The 17163-nt window shown below is 46.2% G+C and overlaps 1 protein-coding gene across 1 annotated transcript in view; it reads left to right on the forward strand.

The window, feature by feature from the left end:
- Positions 1 to 17163, forward strand: part of LOC119382415 (coronin-7) — a 231134-nt gene that overhangs the window by 71365 nt on the left and 142606 nt on the right. The gene's annotated exons all lie outside the window — the stretch shown is intronic.

Consider the following 17163-nt stretch of genomic DNA (forward strand, 5'->3'; position numbering starts at 1 on the left):
CGTCATCATTTCCACTCCGCTGGGCACAAAATGAGCCTGTTCTATGCGTTCCATCGCCATTTTGTGATGCTGATATCGCTACATCTGCCACTGGCGGTCGGCTATTGCTAATGCTTTATGGCTTCGTACTTGATCGACTCGTTTTGCGAAACATGCTTTCTGAGTAGTGTCTTAGCTACGCGAAATCAGTACGATATAAAATTCATTAGTATCATCCGAAAAACTGCGAAAGTTATCCAGGCTTGTGGCAATACTGCACGTTACGTCATCCGCGTCACTTAAAGCCCCTCCATGCGTTTTTCGCCGGCTAGGTTAAGTAGCGCCAACTCGTCCTCTCCCTTTACACTGGCTCCCTGCCTAGCGGAAGCTGAAGTGCTGCCATGATGTTTCTGCTGCTTTTCCGGTTGATGCACCCGCCCCATGCCCGCCCATGCCCCCGTGATGCAGAAACACCAAGCGAAAACTCGCTCGGTGGCAGGCAGTTTACGACGAACCTCAAAACGACAACACTTGCAAAACGGAGAATGAAATATTTGCTTTCTCGCATGTGCACATGCGTGCGCAGAAACAGGATGGAAGGAAAAAGCGGAAGGAAGTGGCTCAAGAACTTCCATCCGGAAGCTCCGGAACCGGAAGTGGGCGTCGTCCTCAAAACAATAGATGGCGGTACTTAAAAAAGCGGCAGCAGACGCGATGGAGGGGCTTTAGCATCACTATGCGACAGCTAGCGGCACAGCACGCTGTCACATGCAGCGGACAGCACGCTGTGGCAAGTTCTATGGGCTACCGTGCAAAATGAGTTTTCTTTTTTAGCGTTAGCCACACTGGCCTAGCCGAGCCAGTTTCGTGCGCTTCCTCAAGAGCCGTGCTGTGCATGCGCGAGGATCAGTGATGTCACACAGCTGGCGCATCGGAGCCGGCACCTCCCGCGCACTCCGCCGCCGTCACGAGCGACTCGCCATTGCCGGTCTGCGCATTCCAGAGGAGTGATTTCGTAGCCGTGGTAGATGTACTGGCACCAGCACGCACACAGTTATTCGCCTTCGCTGTGCAGTCGCCATCTGACACTGCGCTGGAGCCGCTTGAAAGCGCTTCTGACTGGCATTTGCCAGTGGGGTATAGCCATGGAGAAGGAGAGCGCAAATGCTGCTCAATGGCGCAGAAGAGCAGAGAAGCTTAACTCATCGGATCCCGAAGTAGTTGCCTGGCAAATAAATATACATGTGCCACATAATACGTATACCGTGTGCGTGTCATTGGAGCAGCAGTAAGCATGATAATCAAGCTAATCCTAGACAATCAGGAAAGCTAAGAATAATCAGTTGAACCTTTGCTAACGCTTCGTATATCCTGGCATAGCCGAGCTAAACCACTGCAACATTTTTTTGGCCATGGTTTTCGCTACATTTACCACGACGGCGTTACTTGGCCACGTTTACAAAAGCACACACTTGTCCGGCATTCACAAAAGCCGTGTGCGGAAAACATGTGACCTGTCCCACCGGCAGTGACGCCGGTGCCAGTGTGTAAAGTGTTGTCGACACCGCTTTGGTTGTACCAAATCGTGCAAATAAACATTATCAGGCCTCTGCATTCCCTCTTTCTTTATAAGACATCTAGGGAACACTGCCCCTCCAGTGCTGCACCAACCTAGCCAGAAGAAACACTTTCATGTTTCTATCTCGTTAGAATCAGCTTAGGGATCCTCTGCAACTTTTTTTCTGTAATTTTGCTTTGAAGTATTAGAATAATATTTGAGAAATATTAGAAAATTATTCGATTTGATTCACACTCAAACTTTAGTATTTGAGTTTGCTTTGCACCCAAAATTTTGCTATTAGCACAGCACTAAAAAATATCAATAACTGCAAACTAACTCACACCAGCAATGAACTCTATACCTCTGTATCTAAACTCTCCTAATCCTTGTATACCGTAAGATTCTCAGCAAACGCCCCCACATGAGCAAGCACCCCCTCCAAGTTTACTGTTAATTTCAAGTTTCCACACCGTCTTGGGAAAGCACCCCCTCCCACACCACACCCCGTTTGTGTACCATGCCTTCCGTGCCCATGCAGCACTGACCTGCCTGAATTTCATCCAGTCCTGCTTAGCAGCCCGATCTCAAAGCGCCTTCGCCTGAAATTTGTTGTCAACATTTCATCTTTTTTCCCCCACAAATTGATTGCACACTAAACTTAGCGCAAGACACCCATGACGATTTTCCGGGTAGGGGCTTGCTCGGGATTTCACGGTAACTCAGCTACTCTAGACTTGGAACAGCTGATGTGTTAGGCTGGCCTTACTTTGTAGTGCTGACTCGGTTCGTAGCCAAAGTCCATTCTGTCGCCCTTTTTGCTCCGTCATCTTTCTGTGGTCTTGACTCTCTTGAAGAGCATCGCCATACTTGCCGCTCTTACTTGACTCCGCCGACTCGGAACGGCACCCAAGTCCAATTGGATGCCCACGTCATCCGGTCATTCCTTGTGGCTAACGATGGCCTCGCCGTTCTTGGGGTCCAGTCTGCTGTCTGATGGGTTGTCTGTCGCCTGTGTGGGCATGCCGTTGTATCGCTGACACAAGTAGCCTTTAGACCCGTTAGGCCTAACATCGTTCTCGGCTCCTTCACCCAGCATGGCGTTTCATCATCAATGTGGCACTCCAGGGATTGCCTTCGGCGACTTGCTGCAGAAGGGGGCTTGTGACAAGAACGCTCGTACTTGCAGGGCATGGCTGCTGCATTGCCGAGCAGCCTTCGCTCGAACACTGTCGAGTTTGCCGGCCACACCTTGGGATGCCCGCATCACAGGCTGCAGACCCGAACGCCTGTCGCTCCCGTCGCCAATGCATCTGCTGGTGATGACAACAATATCTGGGGTTTAACATGCCAAAACCACAATATGATTATGAGGCATGCCGTAGTGAGGGCTCCAGAAAGTTTGACCATCTTGTGTTCTTTAACGTGCACTGACATCACACAGTACACGGGCCTCTAGCATTTTGCCTCCATTGAAATGTGACCGCTGCGGCCAGGATCAAACCCGTGACCCTTGGGTCAGCAGCACCGTAACCGCTACACCTCCACCGCAGACCATCTGCTGGCGAGGCTAGCTTCTCCTGCCAAACCCACATAGACAATACCAGCTCACTTGCCTTCCTCTCTCTTGACATCTCGGTTCACATTCCTCAAGTGTCTAGCATTTTCCAAGCATGCGCCCGTGCCGATTCAATCACCTAGCGAGCTTCGTCATCCTATTCTTTCTTTTGCGAAATAGATCTTGCTCACGACACCGCACCGGGTCCTTCGATTCCCTGGAACGTGGCCTTGGGCAGAGCTGCTCAATATGTATTCATCCACACTGCGTCGTTTTCTCGGCGTCCCCGTAGCATCTGCGTGCGCACGTTGTGTGAGTAAATGCAAGCAGATAGCAGTGCCGGAAAAAATGCTTGGTGGAGCCCGTGTAAGTGGGTTCTTTCACTTCGAATTTGTCATGTCCTCGTTGTTGTCCGCTGAGTGGCCCATAAGTTTGAAACCTACGCTTGTATTTGCTTTATATTGCATCCTGATACTTTAAGAACAATGTATTCATCGCTGTTTAGCACAGTTTTCATATCTGCTCTCAAACCCTCGGAGACAAGGCTTAGTAGGCGTGGCTGACAAAACAACTGATCTCAATAATGAAGACAAAACATACCTGAGGCATTGTCCCCAGCATGAGATGACACGGAAGTGATAGCCGATTGCACCATTTATTCATTGCTGTCAGGACAGGGGCAAAGTAGCAAGTGGGAGTTGGGATTGAAGGGGGGGGGTCGGGTCTGCATTGGTACTGCCATGTTGATTTGTAACCACAGTTTCTGGCAGTTGTTGATACAACAATTAAAGGAATATGATGTACATTTGAAGTAGAATAAGATTTCAGCAGATCCCATGCATTGTGGAAATCGATGTCATGCAAAGCAGTCACCGAGTAACTGCCTGCGTAGCATTTCTTTTTCTTGTTTGGAGCCAAACGTTACGAGGTGGATCAATGTTTTTGTGTGCATTAAGTACTTGTGGACATATCGAGGGCTTGCCAGGCACGTAGACTACATTAGCGCCTAAAGGGTAGCCTACGGTCTGACGTAACTTCGGCAAACACATTACAGGACAGATGTCAGTTTTATCGAAACGAAGTGCATGCTATGGTGCAATAATGTGCATATCGTAAGTAGCGGTCATTGGCCTATTCTTATGGGGTCCAGCAATGCTTGACTACAGCTTGCCGAGTCACAGACGTATATACGTAAAACAATGTTACATTGTTATAAAATTGAATGGCGAACACTGGAGCCACAATTGACGTTGACCCGACATATGTTTTTCTGAAGAAGTTTCGAGCACATGCGTGGCTCGAATACTTGACTGCCACGCACAATGTCCGGGTTCGATTCCAGCTTGAACTGTGATTTATATCCTTTGCGACTATCGAGATTTTTCGTTGACTGACAACGCTGGCACCAGATTTTCTGCGACACGGATTCCTGAAATCTATCACGTTAAGATTTCTGAAATTCATTCTCGCTGTTCCCGGGTCGTATAGACTGTGCATCACCTGTGGCACATACCCGCATTCCATGGGCCGTGGGTATGTGCCATACGTGATTGAAGGAAAGGGTTCCATGACGTACGTGACAAGCATGCCAGAATATTCATGTGATGACACGTTAATTGTGTTTGTGATACATTAACGTCCTCCCATGCTAATTTTGGTACGGCACCCCAGATTGCGCACCCCAGAGCAGAAAAAGCAAAACAGACATAGGAACAGTTGAGAGAAACACACGGTGCACGATCGCGTGCCTTGGGACTTCGAGAGTGCGGACGGGAGCACGTGCCCCTGCCGGGGTCAGGGCCCCGTCAAGACGACGTAACCACTGGCCGGTGTCGAAGAACAAAGGATTGCCGCCGGCTGAAGAGGCCAGAACGCATACGCACCCTCTGAGGTCCCGAAGTGGTCTTGCCAAACCCTGTCTGGTGCCCCCGCTTCTCGGGCGAGCACGAGCAAAGTCCAAATCCCGTCAAAATTAGGCCAGTGGGAAACTGTGTTAAACATTTGAGGGGGTGGAGTGGCAGCGAAGTGACGGCGATTTATGACCAGCTGCCACCCGTCCAGTCGGGAGAAGAGCGATGCGAGAATTCAAGGGAAAATGGCATCGAGCAACTAGTGCGGACGCCTGCCCAACAAACCACCAACCTCCCGAAAATGTCCCAAAAAGTTTTGGTGGGACATATACTACTTCCCAGAAAAAACCCTACAGCGCAAAAAAACGTCCTTAGAACCCTTTAGCAACCAGCAAGTTCCAGTTTTGTTGTCCTCCCAGAGACCTCCAAATAAGGGTTTTTCATCATTATCACGGCTCCTGTTCAGAATAACGAAGCGGGTTTTTGTGTGTAGCATGCATCTAGAAATCTAAATGCACATGCCAGCCAAATTTCATGCACCTAAATCCAGCAGTGTAGCCAGGGGCGGGAGTGGCAAATTGACGAATAGACCAATGTGCCACTCATCCCGCCCATGGCTGCACCCCTGGGTTTAGGTGTAATTTGGCTCGCATGTGAATTTACTCATTCAAATGTGCAACCTAAAATGTACATGATTGTGAAATGGTGCAAAGTAAGCAGGATTTACTCTGCGAATTGATCACACTCATTGAGAAAACACACATTTTAATAAAATTCCCAGTTGCTTCACTGTTGGAATAAACGAATGAATAATGGATAAATGAGTGAATAATGGATAAATGAGTGAATAATGGATAAATAAATGAAAATGAATAATGGTCAATGAATCGCTGTACACCTTCTACATGGTGGCAATGAGTTGACATTGCAGAGCTAGCCTTGCCCCGGTTTCGAAACCTCATCTGGAAGAAAGCAGAACCAGAGAAAGATACAATGCATTAAGGTGCACATAAACCTTTGTTAACACTCCGCATAGCCTTTTACATGCACTATAAACCCACAGAACTGTTAAGCTGTTTGCCACATACAAAATGAATATGGAAGAGCATGCATGAGTACGACTTGCATAATATAATTTAAGCCCGAGTGCAGTAAGAACAACGCTACTAGATGGAAAACTGGCCACCAGACACCTCACTTCATTGCGTACTGCAGTCAATCTTGGTAAGGCATAAATCACTTAGAATGGGGGCAACCTTCGAATTAATGCGTTTCGCGATTTCTGCATACAAATCCTCATGCTCCATCCAAGCAGCTTTGACTTTAATTACATAGAAATAATTTCTAGAAAAGCTCCTACAAAAACACCACATCTGCCTGTGGAAACAGTTTCCCGCACATGTTCTTTAACACAATGACACATTTAAACAACCCTTCATGTGGCAGGGAATAATAATGGTCTTCAATACCCATACAAAAAGTGGTACATCAGCCAGGATTCTCATCTTCCAGAGAGTGAGCCAGTGCCTGGAAGTTATGTAAGTGAAAGAAGAGTACGGAAAAGCTAAGCGATGCTAAGCCCTTGTGCAGTTAACTTGCTACACTGAATTGCCAGGTCCCTTTCTCTGAAAGAATTGCTCGAAAAAAAATGGCGTGCTTATCTGTCTTGGACGGAGAAAAAAAAAAAAAGACTAATTCTAAGGTGAGTGAGTTAGCCTTCCTGACATTACACACCATCCTGCGTGACACCATTCTGCACACGAGATAGCCAGTCTGAGAATAAAGTTCTAGTTTAGGCCTTTCGTTTTTCTGGTTTTTTTTTCTATTTACAGTGGGAAGTGGCTCACACGCATTTATACATTTATTGTTTTTCTACACTAAAAAATTTTCAAAAACAAGAAATTGGTAACAAAACAATGGTGGTGTGCAAGTCTTTGTGCAACCCTGATTAGGCAAAATTTTGTCGTGCATAACTAGCAATTATTTAACATGGTATTTGAACAAATATGCATGAAATCCAACATGCCACATATTATCAGACTTGTCAAGGGTGCACTCTAGAAAGAGCATCGGAACATTACCATCAGATTGCTACTTCCCAAAGTTTTCTTGTCTTGCAAGGTGGAAAGCGGCAATCATTTCCCATGTATATTTTTTGTTAGAAACTGAATCAAATGAATTTGAGCTTAATTATGGCTTTAGAGAGCTGAGAGGCTTGAAATATTAAAAAGTTCACTTGCACAAGTTACCTCTCTGCAGTCTTGCCTGTGCATGCCGAAGCCAAGATTTAATGGCCTCTTCCACATCAAATTCTGTCTCATCTTTAAACCTTTCATTCCTTCGGACAGCACCTGAAACAAGTCAGTTGCAAGTGGTTATACTACTAAGATAAAATACTTGCAGGCTTTAATATGGACTAAGAGATGCTTCTTATCAGACCATCACACATAGCATGATTTGGTTAAAGAGGCTGTGCACTACTCAGAATATGTCATTGCATATTAAGAGTAATGAGAAGGTCATGTGCAGCAGCAACAGCGAAAAACATACCAACACAGCTGAGAAACATTACTTACACTTAATGATGCCAGCCAGCTTCCATTCACAAAACGGTACTTTGCCATTCTGCCCAAGCCAGCTGAATTTTTTGGTGCTCATTGCGAAGGAGTTTTTTGTTCATTCCATTACGTCTTTAAACTCTTCGGAACGTTCAGAAGATTTAAAGGAAGGCAGCTGTTTAGTGGGCGACTCTGCACACAGACACTGTCACTGATCTCAGAGGCGTGTGCGTTGGAGATAGATTGAGAAGGCGCAGGTAGGCACAGCAAACATAATTTAATTACACACAAGAAAAACTATACGAAAAACACTCAAAACAACTAACAATGAAAATCTTACAAACACTAGAGCAATATGCGAAAATAAACAATTCTCAGTACTTCTACACCTCCGACTCGCGTCGTTACTATAGAGTCTGTCTGGCCACTTAGGCCTCGCCAATGGAACACTCTTACTTGGTTCCGTTGCACGCCGTAAGTCCAGCCTCCGTTTTGTGCTGGTTCCCCAGTCAATGTCGCCGACGATCCTCTGTCGTCCCGATGAACTGTCGTCCCGATGCATAACAGACCACGAAGCTGCCGTAAGCCTTTTCCCAGTCGCTGACGTGGCAAGGCGTCTCTGTCGCTTAGGCCTAAGTACGAGCTCGGCCCCTGCTGTACCCGATGACGTGGCGTCCCGGGGATTGTTGCTGGCTGAAGCTTGAAGGGGGACTGCTGCTGGTGCGTCCGGAATTGCCGCAAAGTGCTGCAGCACCTCCGAGGAGCCTCGCCCGAGCGTCGTCGAGGTCAACGGCCACGCCACGGAGTGCCAGCGTCACGGCCTCCGGAATCGAACGCTCGCTGCCTTCCCGTTGACAGAACGTAGCTGCCAATGCGACCTTCTTCTCCAGTAGCCACGCAAACAATGCCAGCTCATCGAACTGCTGCCTTCGTTTACGGCTCGTGTCACGCGCATCGCGCCGTGTGCTACCCTGCACGCGCTCGTGCCTGTTCCGCGTGCTTCTCCTCCTACTTCGTCGTCGTCATCCATACGTCCTCTCCTTACTCATGACAGACACACACAAAAAAGGAAATGTGACAATTTGAAGCTTAGGGACAGCTAAGAAAACTAACCGAACAAGAGCAAAATATTTTAGGTGCCAAACATGCATAAAAATGAGCATGTTTGGCGGTTTCTGCAAAATTACATCGCAATAACTTCCCTATCAATGGTCGCATCTGTGAAAAAACATTTTGTGACATGGTTTTCATTTTCTTCAGTGCATTTCTTCCAATGTGGATCTCTTGCACTGTTTGATTTTACACATTTCTATTGGAAATAAAACTCCTCCTGCTCGGGCTTAATCGCTGCTTTGGAGTATTTAAAAATAATTAAAGTATCTATTATTTAAATTAATAATTAGCACTGGACCAGGTTCTAGACACTATGTGCGTTTTTTTTTTAGTAAAGAATGGCCTTATTAGTATTACTTTTCACTTACATATGCAACCTCTCCATCAATCAAAGCTTACAAAAGCAGCTTCCAACAAGGTTAACATTTATCTCTAGCCTCTTAAGACAACCTAACTATTCATGCCTGCTCTCTTTGAGCTGTTGTGGCTACACCAGGATGCAGAATCAAAAGGAGGCATTGAATTTATACATGTTGCTACACACATGAATGGGAAATGCAGCCAGTTAACTGCTGCGCCATTTCAATTAGTGAAAAGTGTTTTCGGGTCCATTGGTGAACAATAATGAGTACGTGATGCGCGACCACCGTGCCTTGTCTGTCATTTTGCTTGCGCTTGTACACTACCATAACTGATGAAGAGTACGCTCACTGAACGTAACCGCTACTATTCGTGACTGTGGCTACAGAGGTTGTACACTCCAACACTCGCAGAGCAAAAATGTGTCAGGTGTACGCACTACTACACTGACAAAGTTTAAGAGCACCACCGTACATGCAATGCACCTCGTGCCAGCGCATGTAAGGCTAGGAATCTCCAACTGTTGCTAGCGCATCATGCCAATTCGATGCTAAGTGCTGTACGAATTATGTGAGCATAATATAAGGAAAATAAATGCTTAAGCGTAACAACTTCTAGACACGATGCAATTTTGGTATCATGTGGGACGAGTCTTGCCGAAACTAAAGTCCCGACACGAGGTCGGCACGGTCAGTGATACACTTTTGGGCAACCAGGAACTAGAATATGACGTCTATTGTTATACTTTGTCCCCGTTTGCATGCCGATTCGGTGCACCTTAGAGCATAAAAAATTTGAAAGATTTCTTTTCCCTAAATGTCAAACGTGGTGCAGAAGCATCTTTTCTAGCACGTTCTTTGGAAAAGCTTCATAGTTTCGGAACAAACCAAAGGCAAGACAGTACCGATTTCTGGTACTACACTCTAAAACAAGCGAATTATGTCACGAATCCGATAAAACGGGCTCCTGTGTTAGCTTTTCGTTGGGCCCGCGTTTCTTTCTGACTCATCGTAGTCGAAAAACAAACAAAGACAGCAGCGGTGAACTCGGAACTTCGCGCTCGCACGCACCGTTGAACTTACACCACTTCCACGCACAACACAGATATCCGATTACAACTTGCTCGCTTCGAGATTAGTGTACGTACCTTTTGTAGCGATGGGAAAAATCCTTATAGCTTGACAATGATGAGTGCGCTGTTGACGCCGTCGCACAAGTCGCACGAAGCCACGCAGCACACGGACTGAACGAAAACGCGCGATGCTCACGAGGCTGCGCTATACCATGGTTGCTTACCACTTTTTCAAAACGCGTTTGTATCAAGTAAAGGGGGGGATGAAATCATCGAATGCCAACGTTCGTGAAACAGTATTTTGTCTAAACAAAAACTAAACTTTGTTATGCTGCAAACAATATAAAAATTTAAAAAGACACCTACACTCTGTAAAGCATTCAGATTCTAATTCATGAAAGATTTCTAACATGGTGGCAACTATGAAAAAGAAGAGAAAAGGGCACGGAGGAAAAAGCGAAATCGTTCTCACTCCGCTCCCCGTGCGTGCATCTTTCTTTCGGGCATTTTTTCGTCTCGTTTTTTTTTTGCGCGCAATTTGGCCCCACAGGGGCGCTCTGGGGAGCAGTGTGCGCAGAAGCAGTCAAGGAAAGGGTGAAAGGCGACAAACGAGTTTTAATAGGGAAGTTCCCGGGACATAGGCTGGGATCAGTGATGAGACAAGCTAGCGCAAAACTCGCAACTAAGGCTAATGGACGTAACCTCCATTAGCCGCGGGAGATAATCGCGGGAGGTCTAAACGACGTCTTGAATGAAGAATCAGCCCAACTAGCGACCACATTGGCGGAAGGGGTTGATGACATGCGCGCCATTTCACCTCTGGTGCAGATAGTGGTATGCACAATACCGGAGGTACCGGTGCGAGACGGCAACCTGCAAAGAGCGGTTGTCGACGCAAACAAAGAGATATGGCAGATGAGTCGAGAGAAAGGCATCGAGGTAGTGGAAATAAACAGAGAGGTGCACAGGTGGGGTGGTTTTCGAAGAGACGGAATACACTTCGATAAGAGGCTTGGTCATGAGGTGGGTTGGCGACTTGCAGGACGCGCAGTAGCTTTTTTGGGGGGCACGCGGGCCCTTCGGTGCCCAGGGTAGCTTGTAATGAGGAAAACAACCGGGGGGACTCTTTGACAGGCAGTATAGCGAAAAACCAGAGAAAAGGTAAAAGAAGGGAGAAGGCGCGTGTTGCAATTAGTTACATAAACATGCAGGGTGGCAGAAAAAAGGCAAAATGGTTTGAGAATGAGGAACAGTTAAACAAGGAACAGATAGGTGTTTATGCGGTTACAGAAACACACCTTAGAGACTTGGAAGAGACACCGCATATTGACAATTATATTTGGGAAGGATGTAACAGGATCACATCAGAAAGGAGAGGTGGGGGTGTTGGAATGCTAATTCATAGCAGAACAAAATGGGATAGAGTGAAACAAACATGTTCAGAGCACATTTGGGTTTCGGGCACAGGAGGTGGAAAGAAAACGTGGCTAGGTGTAGCTTACTTGTGGACGGGGAATAACTGCAGAGAAAAGAATCTGGAGATAGTGAAATGCATAAGCACCGATATTAAAGAATTTGGTCATGATGCCGAAATAATCCTTCTAGGGGACATGAACGCTCACATTCATGACCTTAACGGATATTCAGACACCAATGGCAAGTTATTGCTAGATCTCTGCGGGCAACATAGTCTTGAGATAGTTAACGTGGGGCCTAAGTGTGAGGGGCAGATCACGTGGGAAGTCGGAAACAGGCAATCGAGCATTGATTATTGTCTCATGACAGAAGGAATACATGACAAACTTAGAGAGATGAGAATAGACGAGGAAGGCATTAACAGCTTGGGTAGTGATCATAAACGCATAATATTACAAATGGGATATAAAACTGAAAATAAGAACATAGAATCAAAGTTTGGCAGCTTGTATCTAAATGACAAACAAATAACAAATATAGCCGCAAGAGTCGAGGAAAAAGTAGACGAACTACCAGGCAAAGACTGGAAGTATAGTGAGCTGCTACATGTAATCACGAAAGAAATGGAAAAAGAGAAGAAAGCTATTCGTTGGAAAGGAAAGAGAAAGCCAAAAAGTTGGTGGAACAAAGAAATCCGGGAGGCGATCGAGAAGCGACGTGAGGCATCACGGGAGCACAGACAGGCAAAAAAGGAGAAGCGGCCACAGGACGAAGTCGACCAAATATGGGAAATATATTTAGAGCAAAAATCCATTGTGCAGAAATTAATCGAGGCAAAAATTAAAGGTGAAAGTGAACGCTGGATGACAGAGATTCGCGAAAAGAAGAAGTCCGCGCCTAGGATATTTTGGAGCCACCTAAAAGCGCTGGGTAGGAAGTCTGTCACAATGCAACAACATATGGTAGATGAAGGAGGAAATAAATTGGAAGGGTATGATGCGCTAGGTTACATCCGAAAGATAACAGCCGATTCATTTAAAAAGGTCGCCCAGGGGATTCTCCTGGTGAGTAAAAGTAGGCACAGGAGTGCAACCGACGAAGATGTAGTACTAGAGAATTTCAATTGGAAGAAGGCCGAAGGAAAAATTCATAAGCGCACTACTCCGAGCTTAGATGGGGTTCCCGTCAGCCTCATTAACGAACTCGGACATAACACTAAAGAAGCACTGCTGAAAGCCGTAGAAAAGTGCTTACAGGAGAGGGAAATACCAGACAGTTGGCGAAAAAGTAGAATGAACTTAATCTATAAAGGCAGGGGAGAAAAGGATGACATTCGCTCGTATAGACCGCTAACCATTACATCGGTGCTATACAGGTTGGCGATGCAGGCAGTAAAATTAAAAATAGAAGCGTGGGTAGAACAAAATGATATTTTGGGAGAACTTCAGAATGGATTTCGAATCGACAGGCGGTTAGACGATAATCTGTTTGTTCTTACCCAGTGTATAGAAATATCGAAAGTAGAAAACAGGCCCTTATACGTAGCTTATCTAGATATCACCGGGGCGTATGACAATGTTAATCAGGAAATTTTGTGGGATATATTGAAAGAAGTGGGCATAGGTGACGACTGTATACAGCTTTTGAGGGAAATATACCGAGAAAATACAGTTTGTATTGAATGGGAAGGAATAAGTAGTAAGGACAGCGTTGAAATTAGCAAGGGGCTGAGACAGGGATGTCCTTTGTCCCCGCTGTTATTCATGCTGTACATGGTGAGGATGGAAAAAGCGCTAGAAGGTAGCAACATTGGATTTAATTTGTCACACAAACAGGTCGGCACGATGGTTGAGCAGAAGCTTCCAGGTCTATTTTATGCTGATGATATTGTCTTATTTGCGGACAGTCAAGATGATATACAGCGACTGGCAGATATATGCGGAAGGGAATGTGAGGCTCTAGGACTAGGATTTAGTGCAACAAAATGTGGATTGATGGTATTCAATGATCAAGAAGACCATGGGGTCTTAATACAGGGCCAAAAAATACCGAGGGTAAGCGAGTACAAGTACCTCGGAGTATGGGTAAATGAGGGGGACAGATATATGGAGGTACAAGAGAAAGCATCGGTAGCAAAGGGAAAGAGGAATGCTGCAATTATGAAGCACAGAGCTTTATGGGGATACAATAGGTACGAGGTGCTTCGAGGGCTGTGGAAGGGTGTGATGGTCCCGGGGCTTACATTTGGGAACTCAGTGGTGTGCATGAAGTAAGAGGTACAATCAGGAATAGATGTAAATCAAAGGACGGTGGGCCGCCTCGCGTTGGGCGCTCACGGGAAGACGACAAATGAGGCTGTAAAGGGTGATATGGGATGGACAGGCTTTGAAGTGCGGGAAGCTCAGAGCAAATTGAGATTCGAAGAGAGGCTAAGGAAAATGAAGAAGAGTAGATGGGCAGAGAAGGTTTTCAGGTATTTGTATAGAAAAAGCGTTGACACTCAGTGGAGAAAAAGAACTAGGAGGCTTACCAGTAAATATACGGCTAGCAGTGCGGGCGATATGGCAACAAGGAGCATTAAGCGGAAGGTCAGAGAGGCGGAGAGGACTTATTGGATTGCAGCGATGGAAAAGAAGCCGGCTCTGAGTAACTATTGAAAGGGAAAAAACGAAATAAGGAGGGAAAGGTGTTATGATAATTCAAGGGGAAGGGCTTTGCTGTTTGAAGCAAGGTCGGGCTGCCTTAGAACGCGTAGTTATAAAGCGAGATTCAGTAACGAAGAAGAACAATGTACATGCTACGGGGGAACTAAGGAAACGATGGAACATGTACTGATTGAATGTGATTCACCTAGGTATACGTGTTGGCACGAGTACAGCTGAACCCCTTTATAAGAGACACTGATATAAGAGACACGTGGGGTATAAGAGACACCAGCGTGCTACATGAAAGTAAGGGTTGATAGGAAAATGCATAACTTAGTACCCTGCTTATAAGAGACACCTCATATAACAGGCAAGAATTTCTCCCCCATGCATGCCTCTTATAAAGGGGTTCAACTGTATATAGGAAGCCTTGGGTTTTAGGGACAACAATGGAAAGCTGAACACGTCCGCGATAGAAATAAGTAAGAGACGGTTAGAGTATTGGTGGCAAAAAAGTAGAGATAAAGTACAAAAATAAATCATGGGGAAAAATAAGGTCATTCTGCCTTAGGAGGCAGAGATATGGACCATGAATTTATATTTTTTTGGTATAATAACATAGATTTAATCAATGGAGCTAAGGTATTAGACCAACATGAAACAAGGAAGTTTTTTTTTTTCCTTTTTTTTTCTCTCTCTTTCTCTTCGAGCCTGGTGGCAGACATGTCACCGCCCCGTTATAAAGGGGACGCTCATAGCATCCATCCACCCATCCATGGTCTGTTTTGTTTTGATGGTGCTTTTATGAAAGTCGTTCGTCCCATGCTAAAATTTTGCGGCTCTTTTTGGTTCTCAGCAATTTTTTAGTTGTTTGTATATATCCAACGAAGAGGTTTCAGTAACGTGTAAGAAACTTACATGTGGGAGCTCCACATTTGGGCTGTTTGGGAATATCTAAGGGAGATGGTGTGGTTGTTGGGTGAATTCTCACAAGTATCAGTACGAAAATTCGGAAACGAAGCACACAAATTAAACAAAAGGGGAACTGAAGGCAGAGCTCACCCAAAACATTTATTTAGCAGGAAATAACTGTGTCATTTTGCTCTATTGCTTGTTTGTGAACGATGACGATATACTGAACGTTTGTAGGACATCAACACAATGCTGCTCCGTCGTTGTCTAGCCATGGCCTCTCGCCCCAGAATCGATCAAAGAAGACATTGGCGCAGAATTCAGCGGCTGTGATGAGCTGTGCGATGAAGTGCGCAAGGCAACTGGCTGCGTGAGCGATACTGAAGACGGCGAGATCGCCTTTGAGGAGTATGCGCTCTACGACGCGGACCTCCCCGTTACCGGAATGCTGTCGGACGCCGATATCGTTGAGATGGCCGTGAACGACGCAGATGACCATGCAGATGAGGAAGGGCCTCGAGAAGTGCCTACGACGACAGAAACACGTAATGTGCTGCACTTGCTCTGCAACAAGGTCGAATGCAGTGGTGGCGACCAACGGCTCATGCGATGTGTTGAGCAACTGGAGAACGCCCTTCTCGAACACGAACATGAAACAGGCGAGCATCACGCAGTTTTTTGATCCTCGAGAGAGAGAGAGAGAGAATAAACGTTTATTTTGAGCAAGCGCGCTGTGCGCCCAAGGTGGGCGGCCTCCTTATTCCAGGTAGCCGCGGGCCTTCGCCATCTCTCGTGCCCGTTGAACCAGGCTTCGCTGATTCTTCAGGTCTGGGCCCGATAACTTGGCCTCCCACTGCTCTTCGGTCAGTGTAGCGGTGCTAGGGTTTTGTTTGCATCCCCATAGCATATGGCATAGAGTGTCCGGGACATCACAGTACTTGCAGATGTACGAGTGCTCAGTCGGTGAGATACGGTGAAGTAATATACCGTGAACGTAAGTGTTTGTTTGCAGCTTCCTGAGGGTTACTGCCTCTTCCCTAGTTAGGCTGGGGTGAGCTGGCGGATAAGTTCTTCGGCCTAGCCTGTAGTGCTGTAAGATGTCGCTGTACTTTTTGGGTACATCATCTTTCCTCCTAAGTGAGTCCTGTGGGAAGGCCCGGTGAACATGAGCTCGGGCGGAAGCGTCGGCTGCCTCATTTCCCATCAGGGACTCGTGACCCGGAGTCCAAACGATGTACGTTTCTGGTAGGTTCTTCTTTGCTGTAGCTGTGAGTATTTGTAAGGCTTGCCTGGAAATTCTTCCTTTCTGAAAATTTCGACAAGCTGCTTGTGAATCGGTTAGTATGATTGCTTCCTCAGCACAGGTTGAGATGGCCAGTGCTATGGCTGTTTCTTCAGCCGTATCGATTTCCGTAGTTAGGATGCTAGCTGCCGTCCTCTCTTTTCCTTTATTGTCGACTACGCTTACGGCATGGGCTGGGATTCCTGAATATTTTGCTGCATCAGTGTATCTTGTGTCCGGATTTCGGCCGTAGTCTTGTCGCAGTTTCTCTGTTCTGGATTTTCTTCTTCCTAGATGGTAGGTAGGATGCATATTTCGTGGGATGCGGCTTACCGAGATGTACTGTCGAATTGTTGCTGGGATAGGCCTTTTCTCATCACATTGTTGTATGGCTTCAGGATAGCCTAATCTTCGAAGTGTAGCCCGTCCTGTTTCAGTAAGTCTAAGTCGCTCGAGTTGGTTCACTTTGTGTGCTTCCACGAGCTCCTCCCAGGTGTTGTGGAGACCTAAGCATAGCAGTCGCTGTGTGGAAGCACGTTCAGAGATCCCTATGGCAGTCTTGATGGCCTTTCGTATGAGGGTATTCAGTTTTTCAATTTCTGCATTCTTGAGGTCTAAATAAGGGGTCCCATAAGTAATTCTACTAATGATGAGCGCTTGGATGATTTTGATTGTGTCTTCTTCTTTCAAGCCATGCCTTTTGTTGGATACCCGTCGTACCAAGTGCGCGACTTGCGTGACGGTTGCTTGCAGTTTTGGTAAGGTGGCTGCGCCCGATCCGTCTTTGTGGATGTGCAGACCAAGGACTCTAAGCGAGTCTACTTTAGGTATTTGTACTCCATTCATCCAAAGCTCTGGTT

The sequence above is a fragment of the Rhipicephalus sanguineus genome, chromosome 2, assembly GCF_013339695.2.
Source record: "Rhipicephalus sanguineus isolate Rsan-2018 chromosome 2, BIME_Rsan_1.4, whole genome shotgun sequence".
Taxonomy (NCBI): domain Eukaryota; kingdom Metazoa; phylum Arthropoda; class Arachnida; order Ixodida; family Ixodidae; genus Rhipicephalus; species Rhipicephalus sanguineus.